The 15,610-nt window shown below is 40.8% G+C and overlaps 1 protein-coding gene and 1 pseudogene across 4 annotated transcripts in view; both read right to left on the bottom strand.

The window, feature by feature from the left end:
* ECPAS (Ecm29 proteasome adaptor and scaffold) overlaps positions 1–15,610 on the bottom strand; it is a 110,412-nt gene that overhangs the window by 84,420 nt on the left and 10,382 nt on the right. The window lies entirely within an intron of this gene.
* Positions 1,691–11,197, bottom strand: LOC142874303 (cyclic AMP-dependent transcription factor ATF-4 pseudogene; annotated as a pseudogene).

Genomic DNA, 15,610 nt, shown 5'->3' on the forward strand with positions numbered 1-15,610 from the left:
GAGGAAAGAGGCATGGAGGCTCCCCAGGCTTATCTCACTGCATAAGATAATTACACATAAAAAGAAAATATTAATAACAGAAGGCCTGGGACAGACAGAAGAACAAGACCTTAAATTTAAGGATAGAGGGAGGAGAGTCTGAAAAAGGGAATGATAGGCAACAGACAAAAAGAAAACTGAGTATGGGGTCAGAAGAATTAAGGAAAGAAATTTTCCCAGGAGACAGCAATCAGTTGAAATGATACAAAAAGATGATGCAAGATAAGAAGGGAAAAGAATCCAGTGCTTTCAGCAATAGAGTATTCACACCTGACTTTGGCTTGAGTAGCTTCAATGAAGTGGTGAAGACAAAAGCAGACTGTACAGGACGTGGGGAATTCAGTAAGAGACAACTCTTCAGAAAACTTTAGTTATGTAAAGGAGGAGATTGTTACTTTTCATTGTTTCATCAAGGGAGAGATGTGACCATGTTTAAATAGCAACAGGAAAAAGCCACAAAAGAGACAAATTGAAGAGGGTAGAAAATCCTTCTAATGGAACCCTGAGAATAAGGGAGTGGTCAGGATTCAGCACAGGTTTGAGGAATTACCTTACACAGGACAAAGGCCATCTCTGTCATTTTAACAGGAGGAAAAAAGGAGGGCTAGTGTTTATAAAAATCAATGTTAAAAATTTTATGGAAGGGCCTGGAAGAATTCCCTTCTCATGGCTTCTGCTAGTTGTGTAAAATAAAAGGCAGCGTCTTCTGTTGAGATTTGGAGAGCGGGCAGAGGGCAAGTCAGAGGTTTGATAATAGTAGGAGAAGACTTGCAATAGTCAGGGTGAGGAACAAAAGAAAACTGGCTTGCAAAATAAACTACCATGTAGAGAAAGCATAAATGACTCAACAGAAGTTAGTGAACGTAAATTTATAGGCGCACTAACCCACATAGTCAAACAAATCAAAAATAAATCTTCTACCCTTTCTTCTCCCCGCCCCATGGCATTTACACCAGTGCCTAATGACTGAAAAAATACAACTATATAACGCCAAGGGTTTCCAAATCTTTAGTTACAAATGTAATTTAGGAAAATATCCTGTGTTCAAAAGGTTATTAAGTATGCAATGCCTGATTTCCTTGAGTACTAAGTTTGACAGTTGACATCTCTGACATTTCACTTTGACACTTATTTTATTATTATTGTGAAGGTACATCCTCAGTCTTTTAAACACACGTTTTGGATTATTATCTTTCAAATTTGTTCTCAGAGCAATTTTTGTGAAACCATGGCTAAGTCAAAAATTCATGTTATTTTCAAAGATGAGTTTCATTGTGGAACCTATGCTGCAAAGATAGGTCAAAATATCAATGAAGTGTTTGAGAAGGATGTGGCTAACGAACACACAGTACAATGGGTGAAGAAGTTCCATTCTGGTGATTTTAATCTTGAAAATGAACCATGTGGGCAACCTGAGACCAAAGTAGATAATGATGAGCTAAAAGCTGTGATGGAAGCAAATCCATTTCAACCTATGCATGAATTAGCAACAAGGTCTGATGTTATTATTCCAACAATACTGGACCATTTCAAACAAATCAGCAAAGTAAAGAAGCTGGATAGATGGATTACACATGAATTAAACAAGCATCAGAAGAAAAACCATCTCAAAGATTGCCTGTCTTTGCTGTCGTGACATAAAGACAAACCATTTCTTTTTTTTTTTTTAAGTACTTCCACTACAAAATAATTCATTACAGCACACAGCTTCAGCACAGTACACTCCTATGTACAAGCACAATACTCCTGACTACCCTAACTAGGGGACCCTTTTCTTTCTCCTTGCCTTGCGGACCTCTTCAATCAAATATTGCAGGTATTGGATCTCCTTGGCCAGGGCATTTCCACCTTCTCTTTCAGAGCCTCGTTCTTCTTCTCCAGCTCTTTGCACTGGCCAGCAAGGGCTTCCTGCTCCGCCCTCTTCTTCTGGCGGTATCTAGTGGCCGCAGTCTTGTTTTGCTCCATTTTTTTCAGCTTCTTAACCAGCTTCTCACCCTTTACTTTTGCTGCTACCATCTTCTCTCCAGGACGGCTGTACGGTTTGGGGCGGGCAGAGCACAAAGGACACCTGGAGATGGCAGGCTGTTTGGAGAGCCACTAGCGGTAGAGGGGCTATGCTGGGGAGAGCCCAGATAGGACTTTGGGCTCATACAAACACCACTGTCAGTATCTGAGGTGGTGTCTTCCTCCTTTACACACTGAGGAATCAGGGTAATGTAAGCAGTGGAGTCTGACTTCCTATCTCCTTCAGAGATATCCACTTCACTGCCCAGCTCTAAACTAAAGGAATGATCTGAAGTAGAGGACAGGACCCCTGAGAAAAGGGGAAGAGGTTGCAGGAAGGTGAAAGGGGTAACCTGGTCGGCTTTTGTTAAACCTTCTGGGAGATGGTCAACTGGGTTCACTGTCTGGGGGGGGGGCTCCTTATTAGTCTCCTGGACTAGGGGGGCAAAGAGATCACCCATGTCATCCAACATGGCCAAAAGCTCATCTGGCATGGTTTCCAGGTCATCTAAATTCAACAGGGCATCAAAGTCAAACTCCTTCAAATCCATTTTCTCCAACAATCAATCTGTCCCTGAGAAGGCATCCTCCTGACCATCGTTGGAGGCACTGACCGACCCATCCACAGCCAGCCATCCAGAGGGGACCGCATTAGCTTTGTCGCTGGGGAACCCATGAGGTTTGAAGTGCTCGGTCACCTCCAGGTAATCATCTAAGAGATCTAGACTTTCTTCAGCCCCCAAACCCAACTGGTCGAAGGGGGACATCAAGTCCCCCCCTCAACACCTCACTGCTCAGGAAGCTCATTTTGGTCATGTTGCAGGGCTTTGCTAGAATCTAGGAATGTGCTTAATTGGAAGGTGTCTTTGTCAGTTACAGCAACGCTGCTGCTGGATGCTGTGAGAAGCGCCATGGCCTAAGCCGCTGGGGGTTGCCGCTGCAGACCCTAGTGCTGCCGCCGCCACTGCAAAGGCCAATGCTGCCGCAGGCACTGCTGCCTCTAGTACCCCATGGTGGCCCCGGACCCTGCGGGAGGGGAGGAGGGAAGGCGCACACTGTGGAGGAAACTACATCTACAAGTAGGCGGAACAGAAATCTAGACCATTTCTAAACCATGCTGTTATGTGTATTGAAAATGGATTCTTTTTGACAATCGCAAGTGTTTGGCAGAATAGTTGAATGAAGATGAAACGTGCTGAAACACAGTCCAAAACCAAATACTTATCAAAAAAAGCTAATAGTGTCTGTCTGGGTGGTTCGGTGCTGGTATTATCCACTACAGCTTCACGAAACCTGGCCAATCAATTACAGAGGATGTCTTCTGCAACCAATTGGACGAAATAATGAGGATGCTTGCAATTAAGCAGCCAAGATTGGTCAACAGAGACAGGCCAATCCTCTAGCAAGACAACACTCAACCACATGTCACACAAACAATGCTGCTCAAACTACAGAAGCTCAATTTGGAAACTGTCTGTCATCCACCATAATCACCAGATCTTGCACCAACTGACTACCACTTCTTCTAGGCTTGGACCATTTCTTGCAAGGAAAAATATTCAATTCTCAACACGTGGTGGAAACCACCTTCATGATTTCATCGCCACTTCCTCTCCAGGCTTATTCGCTACTGGCATAAACAAGGTACTAGCTGGACAACTAAAAAAATATATATCAGGCCGGGCGCGGTGGCTCACGCCTGTAATCCTAGCACTCTGGGAGGCCAAGGAGGGCGGATTGCTCGAGGGCAGGAGTTCGAAACCACCCTGAACAAGAGTGAGACCCCGTCTCTACTATAAATAGAAACAAATTAATTGGCCAACTAATATATATAGAAAAAATTAGCCGGGCATGGTGGCGCATGCCTGTAATCCCAGCTACTCGGGAGGCTGAGGCAGTAGGATTGCTTGAGCCCAGGAGATTGAGGTTGCTGTGAGCGAGGCTGACGCCATGGCACTCACTCTAGCCTGGGCAACAAAGCGAGACTGTGTCTCAAAAAAAAAATAAATAAAAAAAAATTAGTCAGGCATGGTGGTGCATGCCTGTAGTCCCAGCTACTCGGGAGGCTGAGGCAAGAGGATCGCTTGAGTCCAGGAGTTTGAGGTTGCTGTGAGCAAGGCTGACGCCACAGCACTCTAGCCAGGGCAACAAAGTGAGACTCTGTGCCAAAAAAAAAGAAAAAAAAAAGAAAAGAAAACCCACAATAAACAAGGTACTATTAAAATGGCAAAGCTGCACGGATAGTTTTGGCACAATACTTTGATTGTACTGCTTCTTACTTGAGATATAATAAACTTTTGATTCAAAATCAGATATTTCATATTTAATGACCTAATATAGTAACAAATTAAGGAGTGTTTCTGTCCAAAGAACTATCTAGATTTTGTGTGCATACACACACATACACATGAAAAACACACATTAAAAAGTATAAAAAGACTCTTTTGCATATATTAGGAGAGCAATTTTAAATGGGCAATTATTCATAAACTGTATATTATTATCATAACCTTGTGAGGCTCAACTAAGGATTTTCTCAACAGCAGTCCCCAACCTTTTTGACACAAGGGACTGGTCTCATGGAAGACAGATGAGGAGGTAGGGAGTAGAGATGGTTTTGGGATGTTCAAGAATATAACATTTACTGTACTTTATTTCAATTATTTTTACATTGTAATATATAATGAAATAATTACACAACTCACCATAATGCAGAATCAGTGGGAGCCCTGAACCTGTTTTCCTGCAACTAGTGTCATCTGAGGGTGACAGGAGACAGTGACACCGAAGTGTGTTGCTTATGTCCAGTCTACTTTGTAATCTCATTTTAGTTGCTGTCACTACAGAAAACCCTGCTTCACTAACATAGGATGTTAGAAATGGAAGCAGGCTTTTCGGAGCTTTTGTGGCAATCTCAGGATATTCCCCCTTGACTTTAATCCAGAACGTATAGAGATTTGAAGTTGTCTCAAACATACTTTTAAGGCCACTGCCATTTGCAATCTCAAGCAGTTGATTCTCTTCTAGCACAGACAGTCAATTCACCTGGCTTATTCGCAAGTAAGGGATCCATTCATTACCAGTTTGGGGGTCTTTTGTGGTTGGGAAGTAATGCTCAACCTCTTTTGAAAGCTGAGATAGGTGATCGTGCACCAACTGGGAGAAAGAAGGCCCTGGCTCAGTCTCTTTCAAAATCTCCGCTAATGTATGACACATGTCAAAAATCCCAATGTTCACTCGTCACTCCCATAATTCCAGCTTGGCTTTGAATGCAGCCACTTTATCTGCCAACTTGAACACAGTTGTTGTTCTCCCCTCAAATGACGGATTGAGTTCATTGAGCAGGCTAAATATGTCACACAAGCAAGTTTTCTGACCCATTCTGTGTCACTGAAACGGGCTGCCAGTGGTGACTGTTTTTCTAAAAGAAATCTCTAGAGCGGCTCTCGGAACTCAAAAACTCTGGCCACTGATCTACCTTTAGAAAGCCACCTGACTTCTGTGTATAAGGTAAGACGTGTATTTTCTATATCCATTTCCTCAGAGCTGTGAGAGCAGACATGAATTAAGGGCATATATTTTAATGGAGTTGATAATTTTAATCACATCCTGTAAAACACCGTTTTTCAGATGACATTTTTCGATGTCTCCTAGAAAGGCTAACCAGCATTTCTCTATGGATGACACAGTGCGTAGACTCACATTCAAAAGCAACCTCCTTGACCTGAGTAGTGAAACCAGAAAGTTGTCCAGTCTTGGCATCAGCTCCATCCATACATATACCAACACAAAATGGCCAATTCAGTTTTCTTGATATGTAATCATTCAAACACTTGAATAGTTCTGCAGCTATGGTGTTGGTTGACAACAAAAGTGCATATCCCCATGCACATCCTCCTGAAAAATATACTGCACAAAAACAAGCATTGTTGCCTTGTTGTCAACATCAGTAGACTCGTCAATGGTGACTCATAAATTTATCTAACAATTGTGCCTCAATATCCTCTGCAATTTCATCAATTAGGCTAGTTATGGTGCTAGCCAAAAGAGGAACATATGCCATCTTTTGAACTGCAGCCTCTCCTAAAAGTTCAGAGCAAATGCCCTTAGCGGCAGGCAGGATCAACTCTTCACCAATAGTAAAGGACTTCTTAGCTTTAGCAATGTGGTTTTCCACTACGAATGATGCTTTCAAGGCAGACACATTTGATAAAGTGCTGGCCTTCAATAATTGCTTCTGTTCTTTGTCTTCATGTTTTTTTCTTTTGAAAAACTCCAAAGGCTTCTCTTTTAATGCAGGGTGTTTGATCTCCATGCAGTGAAGTAGTTTTGAAGGTTTCAGGGTTGTGTTGGATAGCCAGCCACCACACACAAAGCAGGCTTAAAGAATGTGAGTCACCTGTTGCAATAAATCCATAATTTAAGTAGAACTCTTGGTATTTTAAATGTAGCTTTCATTTTGTTGGCAGTCTTAGAGTCTTCCACTGTCTCATCATTGGGTCTTTCCCCCTTTTAAAAGAAGCTCTCCAGCAACATTTGTTCTTTTACTCATTTTTGCTAGGGTTAGTTTGTGGGCTTACCAAAACTGTGATTGAGATAAGTGAGCAGTGTGGGAAGGAGGCCCGGATGGAAGTAGTAAATAAAATAATGGGCGGGCCATGCGCAGACTAAAATAAGTGCAGATTTATGACTTAAAGCCTGCCACCAGATGCAACTGTAGAAGTGAAGTACATCAACTGACTTGCCATTACAAGCCTGCCACCAGATGCAGCTTTACAATTGAAGATGTTCACTTGCCACTATAAAGCCTGCCACTCTTTGATAGGCTTTTGATATGAGTCTGCATGCAAATGATTTACTATGGTCTCTGTGCAGTCAAACCTCTCTGCTCATGATAATCTGTATTTGCAGCCATCCCTCGGTGCTAGCGTCACGGCCTCAGCTCCACCTCAGATCATCAGGCATTGGATTCTCATGAGTGTGCAAGCTGGATCCCTGGCATGGCAGCTTACAGTAGGGTTTGCACTCCTGTGAAAATCTAATGCTGCCGCTGATCTGACAGGGGGCAGAGCTCAGGTGGTGATGTGAGCAGTGGAGAGCAGCTGTAAATACAATACTTCCCTCGCTCACCAGCTGCTCACCTCCTGCTCTGCCACCCAGTTCCTAACAGGCCACGGACCAGTACTGGTCTGCGGTGACCCAGGGGTTGGGGATTGCACATCTATGAGATATAATGGAGCCAATGGACCAACAGCCAGATATAATACTTACTGCTTTTAGTTAACTAAACCTCTCTGAGGTTATTTTCCTTATCTATAAAGAACAGCACAAGACTGCTTCATAAGGATGTTGTGAGGATGAAACATGCATGTGAAACATTACCTAATATGATATACTGCTATCATATTACATATGTAGTTTTTATATTATTGTGTAACAAAGACTTTCAATGACCTCCTGTCCCTGTTCCTGGGAGGTAACCACACCTCTAACTCTATGGAATTTCCCCAGTGATCGGAATGCCCTGTCATTCACAGTGGGCCTCTCAAACCATATCTAATAGCTCATGCTAAGGAGGTAACTCATGGTAGGCCCCCAGAGAGTTTATGCAAAGAAATAACTCAGGATGGGAGCTGATCACACTAGAAAGGTCAACCATATGATTAGAGGGATGCAGCTTTGAGTCAGGTGATAAGGGGAGAGGGCTAGAAACTGAGTCACATGGGCAATGATTCAATCAATCATGCCTGGTTAATGAAAACCCTGGACACCAAAGCTTGGGTGAGCTGGTGAGCTTCCCTGGTCAGCAATAATCTGTGCATACTGTCACACATCAATGTGTTGGGTGAGTTACGTGGGACAAGAGAAGCTTCACGCCTGGAACCCTCCCAGGCCTTGCCCTGCATGTCTCTCCCTTTGGCTGGTTCTAACTTGTATCCTTTTGCTATAAAACTGTGATCATAAATATAGGGCTTTCCTACCAGCACTAACCACACTGACTCCTGAGTTCTAAGTCATTCCAACAAATTACTAAACCTGTGGGAGTCCATGAGGGCCCCCAAATTTGTAGCCAGCTGGTCAGAAGTGAGGGTGGCCCTGAGATTGTCTGAATTTGTGGGTGGTGTCTGAATTGAGCAGAGTCTTGTGGAGGACTGTGCCCTGAACCCGTTAGGTTTGGCTGAATAATTACATAAAATACTTAATATGCTCTATACATATAGTTAGTTATTATCTCCCAGAATATATTATTCCTTTAATTTTACCTCCTTTTTAAAATAAAGTTGACTACTACTACAAAAATAAATAAATTAGGAGTCTATCAAATATTTGAGAACATACATTCCATCAGCTGGGAGCAGAACATGAACTGTACCTAGAAACTCACCTACAGTAGGAATTCTATGCTGGGTATGTTCATATCTCCATTTACTACCAGCAAGGAAAATGTACCCAGGTCAGAAAGCTAAAATCCCATGTGACAATACCTCAGAAACACAAAGGCAATCATATAGAGTCATAACTTAGTACAAAGTCATATTTATATGATTTTAAAGGTTTTTTTTTTTAAATTACTTCCAAAGAGACCACAATGATACAACTTGTGATTATAAATCCTGCTTTGAGAAACAAGAGTCACTTTAAATTACTGCAAACATTGAAGGCATTATTTAAACACCTCCCCACAAAGAAAAATGCCAGGACTTTATGAATTTACTGGTAAATTCTCCTTTATAACTTCTTCCAGAGAACAAAGGATGAGGAGGAAGAGGGGAAACACTTCCCTAACATTGTTTTAAGAGGCCAAAACAGCCCTGATACCAAACAAGGGTATCCCAAGAAAGAAACAGGGAAGCAAATAAATATATTCCACATGAACACAGGCAAATAAATATTTAAATCATAACAAAATAAGTAAAAAAACAGCATTTCAAATCCAGTTATATATAAAAAAGAGTATACATCATGCCAAAATGAGACTTATTACAAGGATGCAAAGTTGGTTTAACATTTAAAATCAGTATAATTAGTTAACCACATTAACAGAATAAGAATCCCAATCATGTGATCATCTCAACATATTTAGAAAAGGCATTTGATCAAATTCACATCCATCCAAGAGCAGTGGCTTGAGCCTGTAATCTCAGTTTAGGAGAATCACCTGAGCCCAGGAATTCAAGGCCAGTCTAGGCAACATGACAAGACTCTATCTCTAAAAAATATTAAAATAAAAATAAATTTAAAAATTTTGTAAATGTGGACAAATAAAATGTTTTACAAATGTGGACATTACTAGAAAAAAATAAAAAGCTGATTTTACAATTTATAAAGAAATGCAAAAGGGCCAAGATTTGCCAAAATGATCCTGAAGATGAAAAATAGCTAGAGGACTTAGATGACCAGATTTCAAGGCTTATGAAAAAGTACAGTAATTAAAAGTGCAGGCCGGGCGCAGTGGCTCAGGCCTGTAATCCCAGCACTCTGGGAGGCTGAAGCGGGTGGATCATTTGAGCTCAGAAGTTGGAGACCAAGCCTGAGCAAGAGCAAGATTCCGTCTCTACTAAAAATTAGAAAGAAATTAAATGGACAACTAAAAATATACATAGAAAATAGCCGGGCATGGGGGCGCCTGCCTGTAGTCCCAGCTATTTGGGAGGCTGAGGCAGAAAAATCACTTGAGTCCAGGAGTTTGAGGTTGCTGTGAGCTAGGCTCACACCATAGCACTCTAGCCTGGGCAACAGAGCAAGAGTCTATCTCAAAAAAAAAAAAAAAAAAGTGCAGTATTATCTACCCAAAGGAAATGAGTGGCATAATAAAGAAAAAAACATGCAGGATGATGCAAAAATAAATAGACCAGTTGAACAAAAATAGAAAATCCATAAAAGAACAACATAGAGGCACCTGATTTACAACAAAGGTGCCACTGCAATGCAGTCAGTAAATGGTTATCTTTTCAATAAACAGTGTTAGATCAATTGTATACAATATGAGAAAATAAAACTTAATCCCCACCTCACATCATACATAAAAGAGAAACAACTCCAGATGGATCATAATCTAAATGTAAAAGGTAAAACAATAAAATTTCTAGAGAAAAAAGGATATTCTCACTACCTTGAGATAGGAAAAGATATCTTAAAACAGGAAGCTAGATAGCATAGCAGACTTTATAAATGTGTAGTTGGAAATAAGCACTGAAGGAGACTTCCATAATCTAACAAGAAGTATCCATGTAAAAGCTACAGCAAATATTATACTTCATACAAAACCAGAAACAAGACAAAAATGTACACTATCACCACTTCTAAGCAAATTGAACCAGAGATTCTAGATAATGCAATATGAAAATAGGAGATACTAAACAGTATCAATATTTACAGATTATATGATATTTATGAGACATAGTATGTAGAAGAAAGTTAATTATGTTGCATACAAGATCAGGGTACAGGAATCAACTGAGATAAATGAGAACAAAGGATCAGACACTGTAGTTTTTAAAAATATATAAGCTACAATGGTAATAACTATAAAGTATCTAGAAATCTAACAAAATATGTCATAGTCCTTTACAGAGAAAATTATAATCTTAACTATAATTCATAAGATTAGATCTAAATTAATGTAGAAGAATAATATTCATGGATTTCTATGTCAGGACAGGTTAGATTAATCTGTGATAATAACCCCAAACTCACCATGGCTTAAAAACAACAAGCATTAGTTCTCACTTAGATTACTCAATCATAGGTCGGGAGGAGGACTCTGCTCACTGCAGTTGGGTTGACAGAGCCAACACCATCTTGGACACTACTGCTGTGCTATATCCCCAACTCTTCTGCTCAGCTCACTGGTGAAACAAATCAATACCTCTCACTCCGTCCCCAAATAAAAGGACACTAAATTCTATTTTGTGCTCAAAAGAGAGAACCAGAAATACCTGGTAAACAGCACTAATGCCCACAAATAACCTCAATATTGCAAAGATAGCAAGCCCTAACAACCAAATATTCTCTACAGACAAAAGAGTTCTTCATGAAAGCTGAAAAATATGGAATATTTCTTTTAATTTAAAGAACCTGGCCGGGCGTGGTGGCTCACGCCTGTAATCCTACCACTCTGGGAGGCTGAGGCGGGCGGATAGCTTGAGGTCAGGAGTTTGAAACCAGCCTGAGCAAGAGTGAGACCCCATCTCTACTATAAATAGAAAGAAATTAATTGGCCAACAAATATATATAGAAAAAATTAGCCAGGCATGGTGGCGCATGCCTGTAGTCCCAGCTACTTGGGAGGCTGAGGCAGCAAGATTGCTTGAGCCCAGGAGTTTGAGGTTGCTGTGAGCTAGGCTGATGCCAGGGCACTCACTCTAGCCTGGGCAACAAAGCGAGAAGAAAGGAAAGGAAAGGGGAAAGGGAGGGGAGGGGAGGGGAGGGAGAACCTGGTTAATATGCTCTGTATCATTTCTATTTTAGTATATGTTCAACTGAAGTCAGTACAAATTCATATAGAATATGAATGGAACAGAATATGGAATAGCAAAGAGCCAAGAATAACTGACAATTTTCAATAGTGAGGTAGGATTGGTCCTACCAGATTTCAAGACTTATTATAAAGCTATGATATCTAAGACTGTGTGTAGTAAAAGCACACAAATGGGCAAATCAATAAATTAAAACAGAGAACACAGAAAGAGAACTGGGAATACATGGAAACTTGAGACTGACAAAAATGGCATTAACAGTCACAGAAGAAAAAAATGGACTATTTGATGAAATATAGAAAAAATGTGTTTACTCATGTAGAAAAAAAATACCAAAAAAAATCATTCACAAAATTAATGACATAAGTGTAAAAAGCATGATTTTAAGGCTTTTAAAAGAAAACTGAGAAAGAAAAATTAAAACTCAAGCACAAAGCATAAAAAACTAATGAACTGCATGTCAGGGCCAAGTGTGGCGGCTCACACCTGTAATCCTAGCACTCTGGAAGGCCAAGGTGGGAGGATCCCTTGAGGTCAGGAGTTAGAGACCAGCCTAGGCAAGTGCAAGACGCCATCTCTACAAAAACAATGGAAAAATTAGCCAGGAGTGGTAGTGCATGCCTGTAGACCCAGCTACTAAGGAGGCTGAGGCAGGAGGATCACTTGAGCCCAGAAGTTTGAGGTTGCAGTGAGCTATGACAACTCTACTGCACTCTAGCCAGGGCAACAGATGGAGACTTTGTCTCAAAAAACAATTAAAAAAAAGAAAACCTGCATGTCAGAAAATAGTAAATTAATCCAATTTTTAATGGAAAAAATATATCAGGGAATTCAGAGAAGAATAAATTCAAATCCTGAATAACACATAAAAGGATCCTCAATCACACTAATCAGATATATGCAAAATTAATACCACAATGAGATGCTATTTCACACCTTTCACATCAGAAAAAATTTTTTTCAAATTTAACAGTACCAAATGTAGGCAAAGACTACAAAAAGTTCACCCTAGATGAGCACACTCTGATATAATCTCTGAAGAACAATTCTGTAGTAAAGTCATCTCTAGTAAAGCTGAGGAAGGTCATATCTATCAACCTAGCAATTCTACCATTCAAAGTAGCCCAATTACAAACTGTCACCAGAGAGCAAAGAGATAAGGAACACTTTTTCCTTCATTGACAAAGTCTTGCTAGGATAATAAATATTAAATAAATTAACAAGGATAGTTCATTTACATTTTGATGCAAGGTCCTTATTTGCAAGAAGTCATTCCATAGTCTTCAGACCATACTTTGTGTAGCACTGTCCTGGGAAAAAACTCTCCCCAGGAAAGACAAACACAAGGACATGTGTATGAAAGTTTTCACAGCAACAAGTTTACTAAAAGCAAAACAACAGAAATAGGCAGGCAACTCACACCTGTAATCCTAGCACTCTAGGAGGCAAAAACGGGCGATCATTTGAGCTCAGGAGTTCAAGACCAGCCTGAGCAAAAGCAAGACCCTGTCTCTACTAAAAAAATTGAAAGAAATTAGCTGGACAACTAAAAAAAAAAAAATATATATATATATATATAAAATTAGCCGGGCATGGTGACGCATGCTGATAGTCCCAGCTACTTGGGAGGCTGAAGCAGAAGGATTGCTTGAGCCCAGGAGTTTGAGGTTGCTGTGAGCAGGCTGATGCCACAGCACTCTAGCCCAGGTAATAGAGTGAGACTCTGTCTTAAAAAATAAAAAACAGAAACAATCTAATTATCAGTCCACAGGAGAAGCAGATAAAGAAATTGTGGCAGGGTCTTACAACAACGGAAATAAACAAGACCTATATGTCACATGGACCAACAGAATTATATCTGAAAAATCTGAGCTCAAACAAAAAAAGTAAGTTTGCAGAATGATATGTACAATATGGTTCCACTTATGGAAAGTTTTTTTTTTTTTTTTTTTTTGAGACAGTCTCACTCTGTCACCCAGGCTAGAGTGCCGTGGCATCAGCCGAGCTCACAGCAACCTCAAACTGCTAGGTTCAAGCAATCCTCTTGCCTCAGCCTTAAGTAGCTGGGACTACAGGCATGCACCACCATACCCTGCTAATTTTTTCTATTTTTAGTAGAGACAGGGTCTCACTCTTGCTCCCATTGGTCTCTAACTCCTGACCTCAATGATCCTGCCGCCTCAGCCTCCCAGAGTGCTAGGATTACAGACTTGAGCCACCACACCCGGCCACAATTACATGAAAGTTTTAAAATGCAAAATATATATATATTGCACGTGATATATACATCACAGTAATGACAACCTCTGGACCAGAAGGGAGAAGAGGAGGTGAGGGAAGATGAGAGGGAAAAAGGGAAGAAAAGAAAAATGAGATGGTAAGGAATAACACACATTGTTTGGATTGTATCTGTAATGTTTCTTTCTTTAAAAAAATAAAACACAAGACCTGAAGCTAATAGCAAAAAACATAACGATTTGACAAAGATGGGTAGGACATACATAAATGTTCATAAGATTACTCTCTATACTTTTCCTCATACTTGATATAGTTCATTATTTTAAGAAGAATATATATGCCATAATAATTTTGTTTTATGATATAAATATACAAAAAGGGAAAAAATACAGTGATTTTTGCTTGACACTTTCATGTACTTTTCAAATAATCTTCAGTGAAAATACATTTCTTTTTTGACTAGAAAAATAGTATACAGAACAAATTTTTTTTGAAGAATCCATGTTTCAAAAATAAGGAAAAAACAGTGAGAGAGAGGAAAGAGAGAGAAAGGGGAGGGGGAGGGGAGAGGGGAATGGAGAGAAGGAAGAGGGAGAGAAAGGGGAGGGGAGAAGAGAGAAAAAGAAATAGGGGAGACACAGAGAGAGAGGGAGGAAACCAGTGAAACACGAGGATTTCATGTCCAAGCTGTCATAGTTGGAACCAAAGCAGCATTTTCAGAAATGGCAGCCCAGAAGCTAAGAAAAGCATAAGAAACTAAATTATAGGAAATTCACAGAACTTGGAAATCTCAGGCTAGGGGATAGGAAAGAGAATGAGCACCTCTGGACTTTGACAATCACTGCAATTAGGAGTTTACCCTGGCTGACATCTAGATTTTGTATATAATACTCAGTATTTTGTGGTAGATCAATCTTGTGATACACAAATTGAACCAGGTACTAACTGGCAAAGTCCCCTTCATTTATTTGGTGCCTAAATACCATTTCAATTCACCAAAAGCCACTATAATATTTGGCAAAATCTAAGTAAGCCCAGCAGGATGCTTCTGTAAGAATTAATGTCTAGAAATTTACTTCTCCATGTTTTTAAATACAGGCTTGCCCCCAACCCCACTCTTTTTAAGGAACTCATTAAATGAAAATGAACTAAAAAGGAGCACATCAAGCAGTCCAGCAGTAAAAACAAATATAATAAATTGGGGATGGGAAGATCTATTCCCAGAAAGAGACAATCCATCATGGTTCTTGTGGGAGTTGCCTCGCTCCAGCCAGGGCAGCCCAAGGGGCAGCAATGAGAACCTTCACAGGTAACAAGGTCCTGAGCAGGAGGTCCCTGCTGATGCAGTCCCTGCTAGTAACTATGCTCCCAGAACTAAGGCAATCAGACAGATCATCTTCCTGTCCCCCCCCCAGTCTGACAGTCTGCCCCATTCCCCCGGGCCCAGGCATATGCCCCAATCTGGAGTCCCTGCCTCTGGATATACTAGTGACTAGGCCCTTTAAGAGTCTTTCTTCCCCTGCCACTTCTGAAGTCCTGGCCTCCCACATATGATGCCAGGATATTTCAAACCTTCTACCAACCCAGCATAACCCCATAACAAGGCTGCCCCTCCTTGCTCACACTAACCCACCCCGGCCCCATCACTGGTCTCTCCTCTGACCACCCACACAGGAAGGGACAGAAGTCACAGGGGTAGCTTGGCAGGGTTGGGCCAGGTGACAAGACGGCAGTCCTCATCTGTACCCTAGACTTCATGAGTAAGTGCCAGACTCCTGACACACAGAGGTCCACAAATATTCCCACCTCCCAAGGAGGCCCTTTCACCCAGAGACTGCAGCTGGCAGACA

Source organism: Microcebus murinus, chromosome 12 (assembly GCF_040939455.1).
Source record: "Microcebus murinus isolate Inina chromosome 12, M.murinus_Inina_mat1.0, whole genome shotgun sequence".
In the NCBI taxonomy this organism is placed as follows: Eukaryota; Metazoa; Chordata; class Mammalia; order Primates; family Cheirogaleidae; genus Microcebus; species Microcebus murinus.